Raw genomic sequence first — 19192 nt, forward strand, 5'->3', positions numbered from 1 at the left:
GGAAAGGTGGGAAAAGGATCCACACAGAGTAAGACACATATGTAATTGAACAGTGAAAATAGATTTAAAAAAAAAAAAAAAAGAAAGCACAAGACAAAAGCACCGACAGAGTTAAGATTTGGATCTCTGGGAGAAAACGTCCTACAGTTCTCCTTTTGATCAATCATTTCTTGGAACAACACCCATCCAACATGAAAGGAAACACTTACTGAGAATGATTGTCTTGTTGTTTGTTCTTGAGTAAACCTGCAGACAGGCTCTCCTGGTACAAATTTCAGAGAAAAGCCATTAAGACAACACTTTGTGGCACTCTAAATAGGCCTTTATGCCTCCTGTGGGGACTGATATTTCAAAAATCGGACCAAATCAATATTAGTGACCAAATGAAAAATGAGGGCAACACAAGTTTAATGAGAAATGTGATCGCCAGGCAAAGTGTGCATCTGTGCAGCTTTTTATATTAGTGCCAGGAAAAAAGTGGGTGAAAGGTAAATTAATTTAATTTGACTTTTTACACTCTGAGTGAATCTATAATCACTGAATGGGAACGCAGCAATGTCAGATGCACACTAACACACGAGGTGCAGATGTGGTGCTTTGCAAAAGTATTTAAACCCCTTAAACCTTTTCAAGCTTTTTCACATTTCCTTATGTTGCAACACAACTTTCAATGTACTTCATGATGATTGGACATTAAAGACCACAAACAAAATAGTGAACAACTGAAGTAAAAGATAAGAATACATAGTGTTGATGAATTTTGACAGCTAAAAAATCTAAAAAGTGTGGTGTGCCATATGTTCATTAGAGCGGCACAATATATCAAATTTCAATTACCTCTGCATTAACACAACGATCTCCTGAGGGGCTGCTTGGATCCAATATTTGGTAGGCAAAACGCTATGTGTGGCATAAAACGAACACTGCATTTAACTGTGAAAATACCAACCCCAATGTGAAACATGGTGGTGGCAGCAACATGATGTAGGGATACTTGTTTTTTTTAAAGAACAGGGAAGCTGATCTATTTTGATGGGAAGACAAATGGAGTTAAATAAATGGCAATCCTGGAAGAAAACCTGTTAGAGGCTGCAAAAGACTTGAGACCGTTCACCTTCCTGCAGGATACTGACCTTGGATATACAACCAGAGCAACAATGGGATGATTTCGATCACAAGATTTATTTATTAAAATAACCCAGTTAAAGTCCAGACATAAATTAAAGTCTGCAGGTCTGTAGAAGATTTGAAACTGTACTTGCAGCTGGTATGTACAACTGCTTCTAAAAAATATTGACAAGGGCGGCTAAATGTAAACATATGTCCGAAATTTTTATTCTTATTTGCAAACTAGTTTTATATATACGTCCTTTCTCCCTCCACTTCACAATTATGTACTATATCATGTTCTGTCACATAAAATCACTATACAGGCCCCTTCAATGTCCATCTTTAAAACTCTTTTAAAAATGTATTAGTCATTGGCCTTCAACCCAACTGGGACTTGATCTTACTCAGATTTTATAGGTATTGGTTTCATTTGTTTTATTGTATGGTTTTTACTATGTTTGTATTGAGTTTTTAAGTTACTTATCGTTGTGTGCCTACCTTTGTTATTTTATTTGATGTTTCAGCTGTGGCTGGTTTTAAAGCGCTTTATAAATAAAGTTGATGATGATGATAAAACACGTACAAGTTTCTGGTTGAAAGATGAAAATTATGTGAAAAAGTGAAATGGGTATGAATACTTTTCCAAGGCACTGTAGTATTTGGCTAACTAGCTGTCTCAGTGGGATGAGTTTCCTGCATGGGGTGTAGGCCTTGCTGTTGTCAGATCTGAGCCATCCCTGGGGAAAAGAAACATGCCAGCCTGCCTGCACGTTTATGAAGGGAAGAAGGAAGACTGCAGTGAGGGGGTTAAATATAAAAAACAAACTCCTACATACATGAAATATGCTGCAAACAGCTCTGCTCAAAAATATATGCTGATTAACATCTTTGGCTATTTTCCTCCCATTCACAGTGTTTAGTTCATAAAAAAATGTGTATCTCTACTAAACCAGATAAATTTAAAATTTAAATACCAAATATCAAAGTGAAAAACAGAGGAATAATGTGTTTTGACTGCAAAATGAAATTTGGTTAAAACTATGAGGGATTATTTATTTTATTCTATTATTTCTAAAACAGTCTGCTTTCTTGAATCCACCTCAAGCCAGTTTTTCCTCCTGTGATCCTTTTGCTTTCTCATCCATAACAAACAGTAACACAGAGGTCTCTAGCTTGACAGAGATGAGTAATGAACCACAAACAACTGCAGGTCAAAGTGTTTATGTAAAAATGAGCCTGACTCCAAAGGACACTGTTGGGAATGTGGTGTTTCTTCTGATCGACACAGAGCAGCTGGCTTCACACACAAACAAAACACACAGACACACAGTTCAATTCAGGCTTTCAGCAAAGATCACAATAATGTGTAATCAAAAGGCTGTGGATTGTTTTGTAATTGCTTTTTTTCATATGCAGACTGTGGATGCACAAACATTTGTTGGATATTGTGTGTTACATCAATGGTACAATGGAAAAAAGTGAGTATTTGACAATGCAATAAATAAATAACTAGAATTAGTTTACTTGCATAAACAAATACAAAAGAAAGGGAAAAGGAAAGTGCATTTTAAGTCTAGGGTTTTTACAATAGGTCACAATAAAAATAATTGTATCAATGCATTCTGAGATTATTTATATCCAACCTCAAATGTAAATTGTGAACAAAGATGATGCTGCAAGTGTGTGAGAAAAAATCAAAACCTCATAATTCAGCTTGTAGAATTATCTTCAGCGTCATGAACTGGAAGTAGTCATTTTCTGTATCACTTTAGCACTCTAACATTACTGAGAAGGAATTTTGGCCCACTTTCTCTTCACCACAATGAATCAATTCAATGACGTTTGTGTGACCATTTGGCTCTATTGAGTTCTTTTAAGATTTGGGTCTTTGCAACACTGCAATACCTTGATTCTTTTATCAGCCATTCTGTTGTTGATTTGCTGCTCTGTCTCGGATCATTGTCCCAAGATGAATACATTTTATCAAAGTTTCAACTCTGAAACAGGTAGCTTGACGTTTGACTCTATCATACTTTGGTATGGAGAGAAGCTCTTGATCAACTTAGCAAGTCTGAGGCACTCAGGTTTTGTGGCCAAAAATAGGTCCAAATCATCACCCCTCCTGCACTGTGCATGACAGTTGCTGTAAGATTTAACATTGGTGACCTAAGTTATGCTGCTATGGTCTTTTAAAAGAGAAGCTTTCTCCTGGTACCCCTTACAGATAAACCAAACTAACCTTCCCAGGAGTGGACATCTTAGCCAGTTCTAAACCCCAATATAAGCCTGAAAAATAATTTTAAGACAGTAGCTCCATCACAGGATCTACAGGTCACAGTTTGCATGTTAAATGTTAAAGTGCATGACTGAACAATTAGAAAAAAAACTGAACACTTCTTCTTCTAGTTATTTTAATTAACTTTAAACATTTCTGATGAATCCTGTAAATTCTCAAGTCCCAGAATAATGGAAATTTCTCTTAAAATAATTTCCAGATTCATGGTCAGCAACAATTGCTTCTCTATGTTCATTGCTGATTTCTTTCCGGCTTGGCATTGGTCTAACACATTTGTATTCCCCAGATCTTTGCTCTTGTCGATCTTGATTAAGGTCAGTTAATCAAGTGCAGGTCATTATTTAATTACAGAACCTTGTAAAGCCTAGATCATCATGAGGCATAAACCCTAAAATTTAAAGAGGGTGTATTTTCTTCTTCACAGGGCTTTGCGTAAGAAGCTAGGAAGCACCCTTGATTTCTTTGCAGCCAAAGTCACAAGAGACACTAGAGCAATAATTGTGTTTCAGCTCTATTACATAAGTAGTGTGCAGGTCATCTAACATCAATACATCCGGCAGGTCCTTTTTCATCTTAGATTACATTACCAGTGATCTTGCATTTCAGCTAGTTAATAGAACTAAAGCTGTATTAATACAGTTGCTGCTTAAAGAAGGATAAGCAGCAACTGTATTAATACAGTTGCTGCTTATAGAGGATGGTAGCTCATGTAGCAGTGTGTATACAGGAAACACTAATGGCCTAAGCTCTGTATAGGGACAGTACAATTGCTAGAGGCAGCTGCACTAATTCAGCCTTCTTTATATGTTGCAACTAAGGTTAGCTCCCAACAGTTTACATAAGATAAAAGCTAGAGTATGCAATAGTATGGGGTAAGAACGCTGTCAAAAACAATGTGTATGTAAATACAGAAATGTCTGCATATTAGTCAATAGTTGTGCATAAGTAAAATCCAAAAGAGGTATTGTATATTTTCTCTATAAGAATACAAAATAAAATCTTACAGCTTCAAGAAATTACAAAGACAAAGTTCAAGTTTACAGTTGTGGTTTATTCTTTATGAATACAATATGCTATAACAGTTTGCGAACATGATTTCTTTTCTATGAGAATACGAATTTACATCAGCGACTTGGCGTCACGTGATCTCTGGCTGGTTAGTGGAGCACAGAGTTAGTCGATTCGTGTTGCAGATGCGCTGTCACACTCCTCACCACCAGTAAACGTAGTGCCGGAATGGGAGATAATTCAGTCTAAAAGGAATATTAGGAACAGGGGACAAAAAACAGAAGGGGAGATAGGGGGAAATCAAGAGTATTATAAATAAAGCATTGTTCTTATTTCTATGAAATACAAAACTAAAACATAGAATATAGTGGATGGAGTTATACAATGATGTACAGTAGGTGGCGGTATGTACCTCTGATTTTGTAGCGAACCACCAGCAGAAGAAGCAGCAGTACTAGCGCTAAGATGATGGACCAAGAAACTACGGTACAAAGCCAGGTAATGTTAAAAAGTTTTTATATGTCTTAATGTTGTTAATATATGCTCTTGGTCTGTCATCTTGGCCCTAGTGCTGCTGCTTCTTCTTCTGCTGGCGGTTCGCTACAAATTCAGAAGTGCATACCGCCACCTACTGTACATCATTGTATAACTCCATCCACTATATTCTATGTTTTAGTTTTGTATTTCATAGAAATAAGAACAATGCTTTATTTATAATACTCTTGATTTATTTGCCCCCTATCTCCCCTCTGTTCCTAATATTCCTTTTAGACTGAATTATCTCCCATTACCGTTTTCCGTCATCCAATCCCGGCACTACGTTTACTGGCGGTGAGGAGTGTGACAGCGCATGCGCAACGCAAATCGACTAACTTTGTGCTCCACAAACCAGCCTGAGATCACGTGACGCCAAGTCGCTGATGTAAATTCATATTCTCATAGAAAAGAAATCAAATTCACAAACTGTTATAGCATATTGTATTAATAAAGAATAAACCACAACTGTAAACTAGAACCTTGTGTTTGTAATTTCTTGAAGCTGTAACATTTTATTTTGTATTCTTATATAGAAAATATACAATACATCTTGAATTTTACTTATGCACAACTATTGACTAATATGCACACGTTTCCGTCTTTACATACACATTGTTTTTGACAGCGTTCTTACTCCATAGAACAGTACCAGAATTTCCTCTATCTTAGTTTCTTCATTTTTCTTTGGAATAGTTTGTTTAAAAATGGCTAAGAATACCAAAACTGACAATCACTCCACACAACCTACAGTCACCAGTGAGTCCCATCAGCCCCCCATTATGTAATTTCTCTGCCTAGCAACACCCTTTCTGGGAGAGGATTAGCATGGGGAGACTGCTGAACTTTGAGCTGGAATGTACATGCACAAAGACACACTCATAGATATGTTAACAGGCTAGAAAGCAGATCCACAAACACTTTGTGACTTATGCCACTATGCATATCATACAGACATGTTAATCGTGATCGCACTGGACATGCAAGAAGCTGAAGCCATCTAAATGAAAAGTCTAACCACTCATATTTTAAATGTCTTTTGTTGTAGGTCACCAAATAGCCTTACACATATTCAAATGCTAGCCCTCTCTATACCTACTCATTGTTTCTTTTAATCAAACATACATAAATCCACATTCTTCTAGAATGCCTCTGATTATACTACTATGTAATAATAATTAGTGATATAGAAATTATAATACAATTCACCTGAGCTGTCTGTGAAAATCTACAACAGCAAAGCTTCCCTTCTATTTTTTACTGTACATGGAAGAACTCACAGAAGTTCACAACGTTTTATCTGGTAATGATATCATTAAATTATTCACAAGTGCTTACATGAGATTAGACAAATCACATTAACACGGATCTGCCCCTCAGACACTCTCTCCCACGGGGCTGATACTCAGGGCAGAAATAAATTGATTTGTCAGAAAACTACTTTTAGAAGTGCCCAACAGAGTAGAGGTTATCTGAAATTTTCTAGAATAATTTGGTGAATTGGAGCAGAGCTAACTGCAGAAATTCCCGTCTCATTTTCTTGCTTTAAATTGGTCAGTCAGTCAGTTTCTACTGCTTATTCCATAGTGGGTCACGGGGGAGCTGGTGCCTATCTCCAGCAATCTATGGGCGAGAGGCGGGGTACACCCTGGTCAGATCGCCAGTCCATTGCAGGGCAACACACAAACAACCACGCACACACTCATTCATACACCTAAGGGCAATTTAGAGAGACCAATTAACCTAACAGGCATGTCTTTGGACTGTGGGAGGAAGCCGGAGTACCCGGTGAAAACCCTCGCATGCACAGGGAGAACATGCAAACTCCATGCAGAAAGACCCCAGGCCGGGAATCAAACCCAGGACCTTCTTGCTGCAAGGCAACAGTGCTACCAACTGCACCACCGTGCAGCCCTATATTAAAATTGCTTTAAATTGGGTTGGGGCAAAACAGCAGGAGGCTATTAGTTTGATAATAAAACTTTCATGGATGCACTCAGAAATCAACTCATCTGGTCATTGTATTTTATATATATATATATATATATATATATATATAGTTACAATATATAGTTACAATAAAAAAATGAATGAGTGATTTGATGACAGTAAATAAGAGTGGTTCCCTAGCAGACAATAAATTCAACAGTTAAGCAATTAATTATATTCAATTGATCTTAAATGTCAACATAATATTTTATATAAATAAAAATGTCTTGTAACTATTTTTAGTTCAGTTTTAAATTGTACAGATTTTATTGACTCATTACCTGAAGGATTCCACAGTAAAAAATATTGGCTCTTAAAAGCAAGTCTAAAACACTAAAATTACTATTGATGGTCAAGAGTTTTTGACGAGTGCATTTAAAAATTATTATTAAAATATGGCTATTTTTACAATAGACTTGATAAGATTTAGAAGACCCTTTTGCCATTGTCACAAGTACAACAAAATTAAGAAAAAAACTTTCTGGTTAGAGCCTGAGCAACATATAATTTATTTAAAATAGAAAAACAGAAGCAGTTGTTAAAAACATAACATAAAAACACGTGAATGTTTTCTCACTGATTGTACATTCCAATTGCATGTCTCTTTTTGAATCTGGTTGTCCTTGCTTTAATTGGTCTGTAGCGTCTGCTCAGGTGAGAAGTGTCCTGTATGATGTTCTGGGCTTTTTGGAGGCAAAGTTCTTCAAATGTGGGGAAAGGGCAGTCAATGATCTTTTAGGTCATGTTAATGATCCTCTGGAGCGATTTCCTCTGAGCCACTGTACATGATCTACCATATACATATGCAGTAGGTCATTATACACCAGCAGTCTGTGTGTGCATTCCAAGTACTATTCAATTTAAAAGGTTACTGCTGAACCTGTTGGCTTTCTGAAGGGGTATTTAAATCATTTAATCAGGTGTGCACTAAAGCGTGCACAATGATTTCTGAGAACCAGGTTTGAACACCACAGTTTTAATTTAGAATCATACTTGTGATATTTACATATTTCTTAATACTAAGAAGTCGTTCCTCATGTTGTCTTTAACAACATATCAGTTAACTGTGATGTATGCATTGTAAGCAGCATGATAACATATAACCAACTGCACAGGACAAAATAGAAATGGTTTAAATGTCATGCTCAATCAGTGCTTTACAGCTTTTTTGTGCTTCTGCTTAGACACTAAAGCTTTGCTCGCAAAACATTTTGAAGTAATTTTAAAATTCAGCTGAATAAATCAAGCACCTTTTTCAGGAAACAAATGTAAATCACTGAAAGATTTAGGTATGTGACAGACCTTATTTAAAAAAATGTCAAACCTTAGGTCTGTGAGCTGTATTTCACCTCAGTGAAGTGTAAGTGGAGCCCAAAATTCTGTCTCACAGAATGAAAATGTGTACGCTGCCAACCCAACATAACAAGGATGTTTAAAACAGCTTTACTCGGTGCAGGAGCCAGGTATGTTCGGCAGCTCTGGTATCCGAGCAACTCAACACTGCAACCAAACCCATTCTAGAGAGAATCAACCAAATCAAAAGACCAGACAAGCATACCCAAACATGCCAAGCAGACATCCTCACTCGGGTTAAATTGGGACATGGTGCTTAGGATGTGTTTCGGTGTTCTGCAATTGCCGCTTCAGATTTATATGCATGCACCACGAACATAACTTCCTTCAAATAGGAACTATTAATCCTGTTTCCATGACCAAGGAGGAGACAACCTCTCTCCTGTATCCTGTTCTGATCTAACCTATTCTTCCATTGCTGCCTTCATAAGGTAATATTTTCTTTCAAGTCACCTTCCCCTGTATAGTCTCATGGCTGCCTGAGAAATGTTCTCTTTTATCTCTATCCAAGTTGTGCATAGTTATAAATAGTGCACAGTTATGAGTATTGTGCACAAGAAGCTTATTTTTAATTTACACCAAAGTACTGTAATGCAAGACCAATTCCAAAGCATTTTTACTGAGTGGGCACAGTTGGTGAATGTTTGTCAGGGTCTGCTTCTCCTCACTGTCTTGTTCTAGAAGGCAGACTCATCTATGGATATTGAAGCAGAGTATTCTTTACTGACTATGTTATGTCCTCCTTGCAACTTGCAGCAGAGCTGTAAAACTAATCAAAGCTGTACTTCAATTTCAATTTATGTTCCAAATGATTCCAATGACACTTTGATCAACTCAAAAACAATAAGTATGTGGAGGTGATCTGTCGAATCTGGGTTTTCCCTAACAACGTTTTTATCTAATGCAGTGCAGTGAAAAAGTCTTCATTCCTCTTATAGATTGTCTTTTTGCATCTTATTTATATAATCAGATCATCAAACAGATTGAACATAAAACATTAACGGGAATAAATATAAAAAAAAACTGTTTTCAAATACACGGTGGCGCAGTTGGTAGCACTGTTGCCTTGCAGCAAGAAGGTCCTGGGTTTGATTCCCGGCCTGGGGTCTTTCTGCATGGAGTTTGCATGTTCTCCCCGTGCATGCGTGGGTTTTCACCGGGTACTCTGGCTTCCTCCCACAGTCCAAAGACATGCCTGTTAGGTTAATTGGTCACTCTAAATTGCCCTTAGGTGTATGAATGAGTGTGTGCATGGTTGTTTGTGTGTTGCCCTGCGATGGACTGGCGACCTGTCCAGGGTGTACCCCGCCTCTCGCCCATAGACTGCTGGAGATAGGCACCAGCTTCCCTGTGACCCACTATGGAATAAGCGGTAGAAAATGACTGACTGACTGACTGACTGTTTTCAAATAATGTTTGCATTTATATCTGATTTATATCTGATTACTGTCAGACCTGTAGAATCAAGAATATGTCTGACAATATGAAGTAGGCTAAAAGATCCAAAAAAGCAAAACATTATGACCCAATCTAAAGAAATTTATATGAGACACAAAGTTATTGGTACCGATCAGTTCAAAAAAACTTACAGAGCCATTTCTGACTCTATGGAACTCTGGCAAATCCAACTGAGAGCAATTATCCACAACACGGAAAAGTGGTGAGCCTTCACCGGAGTCCACTTTAGGAATGCGTTGACAAATTATCCAGGAGGTCACACAAGAACCCAGAAAATCTGGGTCTCAATAAATCTTAATAAAGGGAGATTGGGCTGCTGACTGAAACTAAGACAAAGGCCCTTCTCACATTTGGTAAAACAAATTTCTAAGATCCCCAAGACGTCTTGGAAAATATTCCGTGGACTGATGAGACAATAGTGGAAGTTTTTGAAAGGTCTGCATCTAGTTACATCTGGTGTAAAACTGATAATGTTTTAGAAAAAGAACACCATATTTTGTCCGGTTCTCGCAAAACCTTGATGACATTGTTGCCAAGTGGGGCACAACCAGTTATTAGATTTAGTGGCCAATTACATTTTTATACTGGACGATGTTGGTTTGGGTAGCTTCTAATAAATAAAACCATCATTTTTTGTTTTGTTTTTTTTCCATTCAGGCTATCTTTGTCTGACTTACAAATTTGTCCTATGATCTAAATATTTATGTCTGAGCAATAATGTGAAAAAAAACACTTGAATGGGAAAATACTCTTTCAGAGGATCTACATGGACCTTTACAATGAAAGAATAATCACAGACAGAGACTGTATTAATCACCGCAGCTTCCAGTGTTTCACCAAGTCTTGCAAACATTGGATAAATTCACTCCGGAGGGTGCCGTTACTATGCAATACTGATAAGATTTTTATTTCAGTCAAATAAAAACTGATTTTACCTCATGTGAAACACATGACCTTAATTAAGTTACAAAAGCAAAATCATGTTTAAATAGTTGATGGGAAAATCTTCAAGCACTTTACAAAAACACAAAATATTCAGTTGTACTGAAACTGTTTTTGTTGTGTTCTCTTTTTATTTAATTGATACAAAATTTCAGATATTTGCAGTGGAATTAGCTAAATAATATACATCAGCCATATAATTAAGCACTTTTTAGGTAAAACACGCTACACTGATTTACTATAAATGTAGAAAACTGAATTTAGAAGAAAATACTGTTATTTAGGTGTTATAAATGCAGTGTGTTTCAAACTCAATGAGTAATCTTGATAAATAAAGATGACTTCAGTATTGACAAAGCCCATACAGCAAATAAAATGTTAAAGCCGACTGATCCTTTGCCACAAATTTGAGTCCAAGCCTCTCTAATCATGAAATTCTAGTTATTGTTTTCTTTTTAAGCATGAATGTGTCTGTACTGAAAAACTAAAGGTCATTTCACCACTAACAAATTAGTATCTCATTAAAATATATTAGCTAATTATAACCCAAGTCATGCACTAGTAATTAAATGAGGTATTTTCTTTAAACAAATGAAAATGAGCAGTTTTTGGCAATTCTAAGAGAATTAGTCATGTTAAAATTATAAATCAGATATGGCCCGCGTAGCAGTAGAGCACGCAACCAATATACAGAGGTCTCAGTCCTCAGTGCAGCCGTCCCAGGTTTGAGTCCTGACCCAGAGATCTCTGCTGCATGTCCCCCTCTCTCCACCCACTTCCTGTCTGTCTACTTTGAAAAAAATAAAAATAAAGGCCACTAGTGCCACAAAATATCTAAAATGAAAAACCTGAAAGCAAAACATGTTTGCTGTACATCAAAATATGCAATGATAGTCTATACTGGCAGCAATATCCGCTGAGCTAACAGGGAAGGACTTGAAGTTTTAAAGGACTGGAAATAAAAAAGGAAAGCAGAGCAGTAAGTACAAAAATAAGCATGGAGAGAAAAAAACACAGGGACATAATAAAGGAAATGGTGAGAGAAGCCAGGGGTGACTTAAATTATAATCCCCTGTTGAACCAGTTCACTACAGGTCAAGGAGCAGGGCCCACCTCCCGAGCACAGGCTCACACCTTTAACAAGCTTAGGGTATTAGAACTTAGAACTTCAACATTTCTCGGTCAGTGGTAAACACTACGGAAAGATTGATTCTGTTAATTAGGAATGCAAACAAAATAACTGGGTTCTTCAGCTGAAACACCCAACAACCACACAATGCAATACTAAAAACACACAGAACAATATTCATGGGCAGAATAACGTCATTACAATATAACAGCCTTAAATAAAAACGCAAGGTTTTTGCAGTATTACTGTATTTGAACAAAAATTCAAAACAAATATTAATACATAGATGCTTTAGTTTCCCCACCATAATTTCCAAACTTTGTCTTTCCTGTAAACAATAAAACAGAATGGTAGTGTACAGCAGCAGGTTGGGGAGGGGAAGGGACGTGCAGCAATGCACTGTGCTCCACACAATCAGAGAAAACTACTGTTACTCTCGCATTTACTCCTGCATCAAATTAGAAAGACTTGAAACCACAGAAAGGGTATGAGAAACACTTGATCCTTTCTGAAAAGGTAACATTTTTAAAACCATAGCAGACCTTAAAAATGGTAACTGCACTATTTTTACAATACACTTTTCCAATTTTTCAGGTAATGGCACCTAAAAAAAACATTGAGCAACAAAGAAAAATGCAACATTAAAGACATGAATGGTGCAGGAATGGCTTAACTTCATTTGTTGTTAGAGAAAAAACAACATTTTAATTAAATTTTGTTTAGTTAAACTTGAAGATGGACTGGTTAGAACTTTGTGGCCTATTTCTAACCCACCTCGACCTGCAAATATTAACTTTAACCAATTCTGAAGCAATTTTTAAGAACTATAACATAGGAAGATCTTTAAAATGCTATTTGCATAACTATAACATAGGAAGATATGCAAATAGCATTTTAAAATATTCTTCAGCATTCCTGCTGTGAGTGGTCAATTATTTATCTTAGGAGCAGAGGCAACATCACACCGTGTGTGATCAGTCAATGCATAAAAAAACTGGAGAACAGGTTTTGATACCAAATAGAAACTTTTGCTACAAGACAGAGAACCCCAAAATAGCAACCATTATGGCCAAGAGAAATACGGATCATTACAAGGAAAAGAAATCGGGAAGTCAGAAATGACAGAGCACTTGGATGACGGGAAAAAACAAGCAAAGAAAAAGCTGGGTAACCTGTAACCCATTCCCCGAAGCACGCAGAGGGACCCCTGAACTCCCCCACTTACAGTTCTCATGATGTCATACTACAGCACAGTTCTGCACAGCTCTGCTCCGACAGCCAGAGATAAGCCTAATGATGAATGTTTTTTCACTTTTGAAAGTTTGGGGCATAAATTACTCCAGTCCTGGTACTACAAGCACAGAAGAAGTTTGTTTCTGCTTTTTCATATAAAAATGCACAAAACAGCAGAAACATGTAAGTTCAACCCTACCTTGAAAACTCCACACTGAAAAACTTTCCTGATGTTCAACTCAGGGTAACAAATTCATCTCAACCAGACACGCAAATGTATTTACCCAAAACTGTTCAGACATCAAGAAGAACTTACGTCACACAACATGACGAAAAGTTTTTCTCCAAGTACACAAAGAACTCGTAGTAAATAGTTTACTTACTGAAGCAAAACAAAGGCAGATAAACTGAAGAGAAAGGAAGAAAAACCATCAAGCTCCAATCCCTCTTAGACTGTGTGTACACTTAGAGAAGTGGGAGAAGGCTTGAGTGTAAGGGAGCACAAGCGCCAGAGGAAGAGAGGGAGTGTAAGAGATCTGTGCATGTCTCAAACTAGCAGTGAAAGAAAATCAGAGGCAGGGAATAAATGGGAATTGGAAGAAAAAAAGGAAAAAGAGGAAAGAACACAGGGTTTCAATGATAGCTCCATAACACAGAAGGGACCCCATATTAGGTTATGAGGCAACAAGCCCATCACTACCCAGCAACATGAGGGGAGATCTTATCAGAGAGAACACTCTAAACACAGAAAGACGGAGGAGACACTGTTCTACAAGGTTTCAATCGATCCTTCTCTTGGACCTGTTTCAATGTGTAAGCAGTGTCAGACAAAGCTCAAATAAGACCACCATGTTTTTATTTGGAGACAACGAAAAGTTTCTGAAAAATGGCTTCTAAGTTAAAGATTTAATATGTTATAACATTTCACCTGTAGCTGACATATTTTTTTTTTAAAAGAAACAAATATATTTACAGAATTATCTTCTACAATACTTGTGCCCCCTGGTCAACCACCTGAAGAATGTTTATTTGCAGTTTTGCAAAAGTAATCACACCCCTCAACCCTTTTCCAATTATGTCATGTTACAAACTTTTGTGTATTTTATTAGGATTTTATTTGAGACCAAGCCAAGTTGGTTTAAAGTTGAAGGTAAATGATGCATAAATCACACACTGAAAAATATTAATAGAAATTTGTGAAACGTGCCGTGCTTTAAAATTCAACCCCCCTGAGTCAATACTTAAAAATAGCTCAGGGTCGGTCAAACTAGATGGATAGCGTCTGTGAACATAAACTTTCAAGTCTTGCCAAAGATTTTCAATTGGATTTAAGTATGGACTTTGACTAGGCCATTTTAACACATGATTGTGCTTCAATCTAAACCATTGCAATGTAGCTCTGCCTTTAGGTTCATGGTCATTATCCTGCTCTGCCCCAGTCTTGTGTCTTGTCTCTTGGCCTGTCTTGTGCTGCCTGCAAGATTTTTCTTTTTCCTATATTTAGCTCATCATCTTTCCATTTACTCTGAGAATCTTCCGTCTCTGCAGAAAAGCATCTCCAAAGCATTATACTACCACCGCTTTGCTATGATGTGCAATGTAAGTTTGCCGCCACAATTAGTGCTTTTCATGTACACAGCAAAAACATTCAGATTTGCAATCATCCAACCAGACCTCTTCCATAAGTTTGTTGTGACTTTTACATGGTTTGTGGTACCTTATCTTATGGCCTTCTTCTTGAAACTTCTCCACAAAGGCCAGATTTGTGAAGTACACAACCTATACTTGCCTTGTCCACAGATTCTCCCACTTGAGTTATGGATCTCTGAAGCCCCCTGAGAGCTCTTGATTAATGCTCTCTTATTGGTTGCACTGGATTTTATTTGGGTTAATTGTAGTAAAAGGGTCTGAACGCAGATGAGCAACGCATTTCAAATCTTTAATTGTAAAAAGGTTTTAAAAACATGCATCATTTGTCTTGCACTTCTCAATTATGCAGCTTTACAAGTTAGTCTATCAAATAAAATCTCAATAAAATACATTGAAGTTTGTGGTTGTAACGTGACAAAAGCTTCAAGAGTTTAGAGCATCACGACTGCTGAACCTTTTTCAGATGCCAGCTTGGCACTTCAGGTAACATTAAACTCAAATCAAACGTGATTAAGGTGCAGCCTTTTCGACCTGGCAACTCAGTCTGCTACAGTTCCTAAGGCAACCTAAGATCAATGTCAAAGCTCTCCTGATAAAGACAACTCTCCTATTAGCTCTCTGTCCTTTGTATGTTTATGAGAAACAAAGTGGAGACAGATTAGCCATAAGATTGTGACCACCCACCTGTCAAAGCATGGACTTCAATTCAATTCAATTCAGTTTTATTTATATAGCACCAATTCACAACACATGTTGTCTCAAGGCACTTCACAACAGTCAGATACATACACTCCAAGTAATCCTAACCATTGAACAGTGCAGTCGGAGTTAGCTTTTTATTCAAATTGGATAAAAAGTTTTTCTATCTAAGGAAACCCAGCGGATTGCATCCAGTCAGTGACTTGCAGCATTCACTCCTCCCGGATGAGCATGTAGAGACAGTGGACAGTCACTGGCGTTGACTTTGCAGCAATCCCTCATACTGAGCATGCATGTAGCGACAGTGGAGAGGAAAAACTCCCTTTTAACAAGAAGAAACCTCCAGCAGAACCAGAACCAGGCTCAGTGTGAGCGGCCATCTGCCACGACCGACTGGGGGTTTGAGAGAACAGAGCAGAGACACAAAGAGAACAAAGAAACACTGATCCAGGAGTACTTTCTATGGGAAGGAAAAGTAAATGTTAATGGATGTAGCTCCTTTAGTCGTTTCACCTAGAAAGAAAGAACAGATAAACTCTGAGCCAGTTTTCAAGGTTAGAGTCTGAAAGAGAGCACATATAATTAGTTACAATAAAAGCTCAGTCAATCGCCATGTCTAGGAGAGAGAAAGGGTTAAACACTAAAAGACAGGGCTCTGTGGATCATCGGTAGAGGGTGAGCATTAAGTTGTTGCCAGCAGAAGCTCAGACGATGCCCCTCTCCAGAAAGGTGTCACAGGCAGACACAGAGTCAGGCCAGGTGTAGCTTCTAGGAAGAGAAAAGAGAGAACAAGGTTAAAAGCTGAAATAACAGCAAACAATGCAGAATTGGAGAGTAGTGTGAGAATGTAGCGAAGAGGGTGAAAGGGGTCATTATGTCCTCCAGCAGCCTAAGCCTATAGCAGCATAACTACACAGATAGTTTCAGTTCAGATTATTTAGTTAAACGGCGCTTATTTACAACAATGTCGTCTCAAGGCACCGCACAAAGGGTCCCACTGATGGTCATTGTTATACTAAAAACCACAGTGATTGGGATACCTCCCTCTGTCAGACTGATCACAACCATCGGAAAAGAGAAGGGGTCATACAGGTAGCAGAAATGGAGGGTGTGTTTGCACCTCAACCATAACTGAGCTTGAGAAGCTTTTAATGGGTTCAATGGCAAAAAGTCATGAGACCTAGATCTATCTTGGCAAGGAGGATTTACATTGTAGACAGAGCATCCAAGGAGAAGCCTTTCCATGTATGGTTGTTTTTGGTCTTCAAAAATATAGCTAGGTGGTGTCAAGGTAACATCAACATGAACATCCACACCCATGGTTTCCCAGCAGACCTTGGATGCTTACCTGCCTTATCTTTAGAAATTACAAACCGTAATTCAGTTTGTTCTGACATTTCCTATCAAAGCAAGCATTTTTTTTTTAGCAGTTCGTGCCTTGATGGTTTCTTTATCGGATCGGACAACGCAGGCCAGCTTTCACTCCCCAAGTGCATCGATAGAGCCAAAGACTTTAATGACTTATCACCACTTTTCTTTCCCTGGAGCACTTTTTGTAGGGCCTGCCTAATGCAGAGCAGAGAAATTCAATAAAAATATATATCAACATGACTAATGTAAAATATTGTAAAAACAAACTTCTAAAGTAAGAGATGTTATTTAGGTGCTTTCTTCAGAAATGGATAACCCTCACAGTCACAGCAGTCACTGGCTTACTAAATGCATACAGCTTGTCTTATTGGCTCTGCCTGCTTAAGTGGAAAAATTAAGTGTTTGCATGCCCAGTTAACATCAAAGTGATCTCAGAACAAAGCAAGCAGCTGGCCTGTCCTCACTTTGCATTTCTTTGATCAATACTTAGCTTATTAGACTGATCTGCTGTGCCTATAATAAGAGATTAGACTCATGTATATTAGTAGATTTGTTACATTTTGGGTCTTGAAAGATGAATGTCTCTAATGAATGCTAATAAATGAATAATCTACTTTGGTTTAGGACGGGTCGTTGTCCTCTGTCTTTCATATAAAACATTATATAAACATATAAAAGCCTTTTTAAAACAGCCAATATTACAACAAAGTTTGTGCTAATATTTTTTTTTTAACAGCAATTCAGTTGATTAAAAAAATCTTGCTGCCCTCTAGTGGATAGGTGCAAAAGTACTAACAAACGAAACAAAAATGGATCTCTTACAAGCCAGACAAACACAGAATAACCTAAATTATCTGCTACTCATCTAATTTTCCTTAAATTGTTAACACAAGCAATATATAAACATGGATTTGAGCTAAAGTAAATTGTGATTGACATTGTTAATATATTCCAGAAAAAGTAAAGGCCTGATTTTTATTATAAATGAATTATACTATTGGTCAAATGGTATACGTATTTAATGGGTCAGTCCTTCGAGCTTAATAAGGCTGGTTCAAGAAGAGATTTAGTACTTCTCTTCAGCACTGACAGATCTTAAGTGATGTGAAAAAGTTAACAGTGAAATAAACACCTTGATAGGAATAATATGCAGTTTATTTCTTTTTAACGTTTTAATGCAATTAAAAAGCACACATTTTTTTATTTGCTCAGATGTTAATTAATAACATCTAATTAAATGTATATATATATATATATATATATATATATAAGCTACAAGTTCCATATGTGAGGTGAAATTTGATTACATAAAAATAGACTATAACATAATGAATAAAATATTTTTTTCCAATTTATAATTTTTATTTTTTTATGTTATCATATAAAATGATTTATTTATTTTTATTTATTACAGTTAGTTTTCCTTTATTTATACCTACATACAGTTACTCGTGTAAATATATACGTAATCACACATCTTTCCATATTTATTTGCTGCTGATTAAGTAAAAATAATATACCTATAAAATAATTCACAGTTTCAAGAGTTCACTGTAGCTTAAAGACATAATAATGTCTGTACTGTAACTTATGTCAAGAATTCCTACTTCAGGAAGTATTGATCATTGTTTCTGCAGTCAGACATGTTTGCACACTTATTTTAATGTACAGGGTATTTTCCTTACACCACTAGCTGGCAGCAGAGACTAACTTACATGCCAATGATGACAATTGCAACCAATAGTCCCACTTTTTTATTTTCTATACTTTACCCGTAATACCTATAAACTTAAAGTTGGACTGAAAAAAATTACAATACAAAAATTTGATCCAAGGTAAAACTTAGATATGCTAGGTTTCCATCAGGATGGAAGTCTTAAGTTTAGCCAGTTGTATTGCACTTTCAAGAAAGATCAAAACCACATATACTTTCATAGTAGATTCTCAGAATTGGGAGCCATCTTAACAACCACCAGGTTAATGAAAGCATGTTAAAAAATCAATTAAAAGCATTATTCTCCATTAACCTGCAAGCTTAAGTGCTCTAGAGCCCAAAATCAGACCTCTTAAATTGTAAGCCAAACAAAAAAAAAACTAGATACAAAAGAGATGCGACAGGATATTTTTATATCAATTGTGTAGTTGGTTGAGGTCAACGATAAAAGCGGGCTCAGAATTATCTGCCCGATACGACATATTTTCATATATTTATGTAACATATTGCTGGTGCACATACATGACAATGTTCTTTCATTTATTTGTTCCAATAAATGTTTCCAGTGAAATGTTAAATGTAAAGGGATTACATCACTAGAAGAATATGCAAACTGTATGAAACATCTATGTGTAATATAGGCAGACTACATGCAACAAAGAATTAGGCTAAAAGTCATTGTGACGGGCTTAACATTTATCACTGC

General features: G+C 36.9%; 1 protein-coding gene across 3 annotated transcripts in view; it reads right to left on the reverse strand.

The window, feature by feature from the left end:
• plce1 (phospholipase C, epsilon 1) overlaps positions 1–19192 on the reverse strand; it is a 131991-nt gene that overhangs the window by 75314 nt on the left and 37485 nt on the right. The gene's annotated exons all lie outside the window — the stretch shown is intronic.

This window comes from Girardinichthys multiradiatus, chromosome 10 (assembly GCF_021462225.1).
Source record: "Girardinichthys multiradiatus isolate DD_20200921_A chromosome 10, DD_fGirMul_XY1, whole genome shotgun sequence".
In the NCBI taxonomy this organism is placed as follows: Eukaryota; Metazoa; Chordata; class Actinopteri; order Cyprinodontiformes; family Goodeidae; genus Girardinichthys; species Girardinichthys multiradiatus.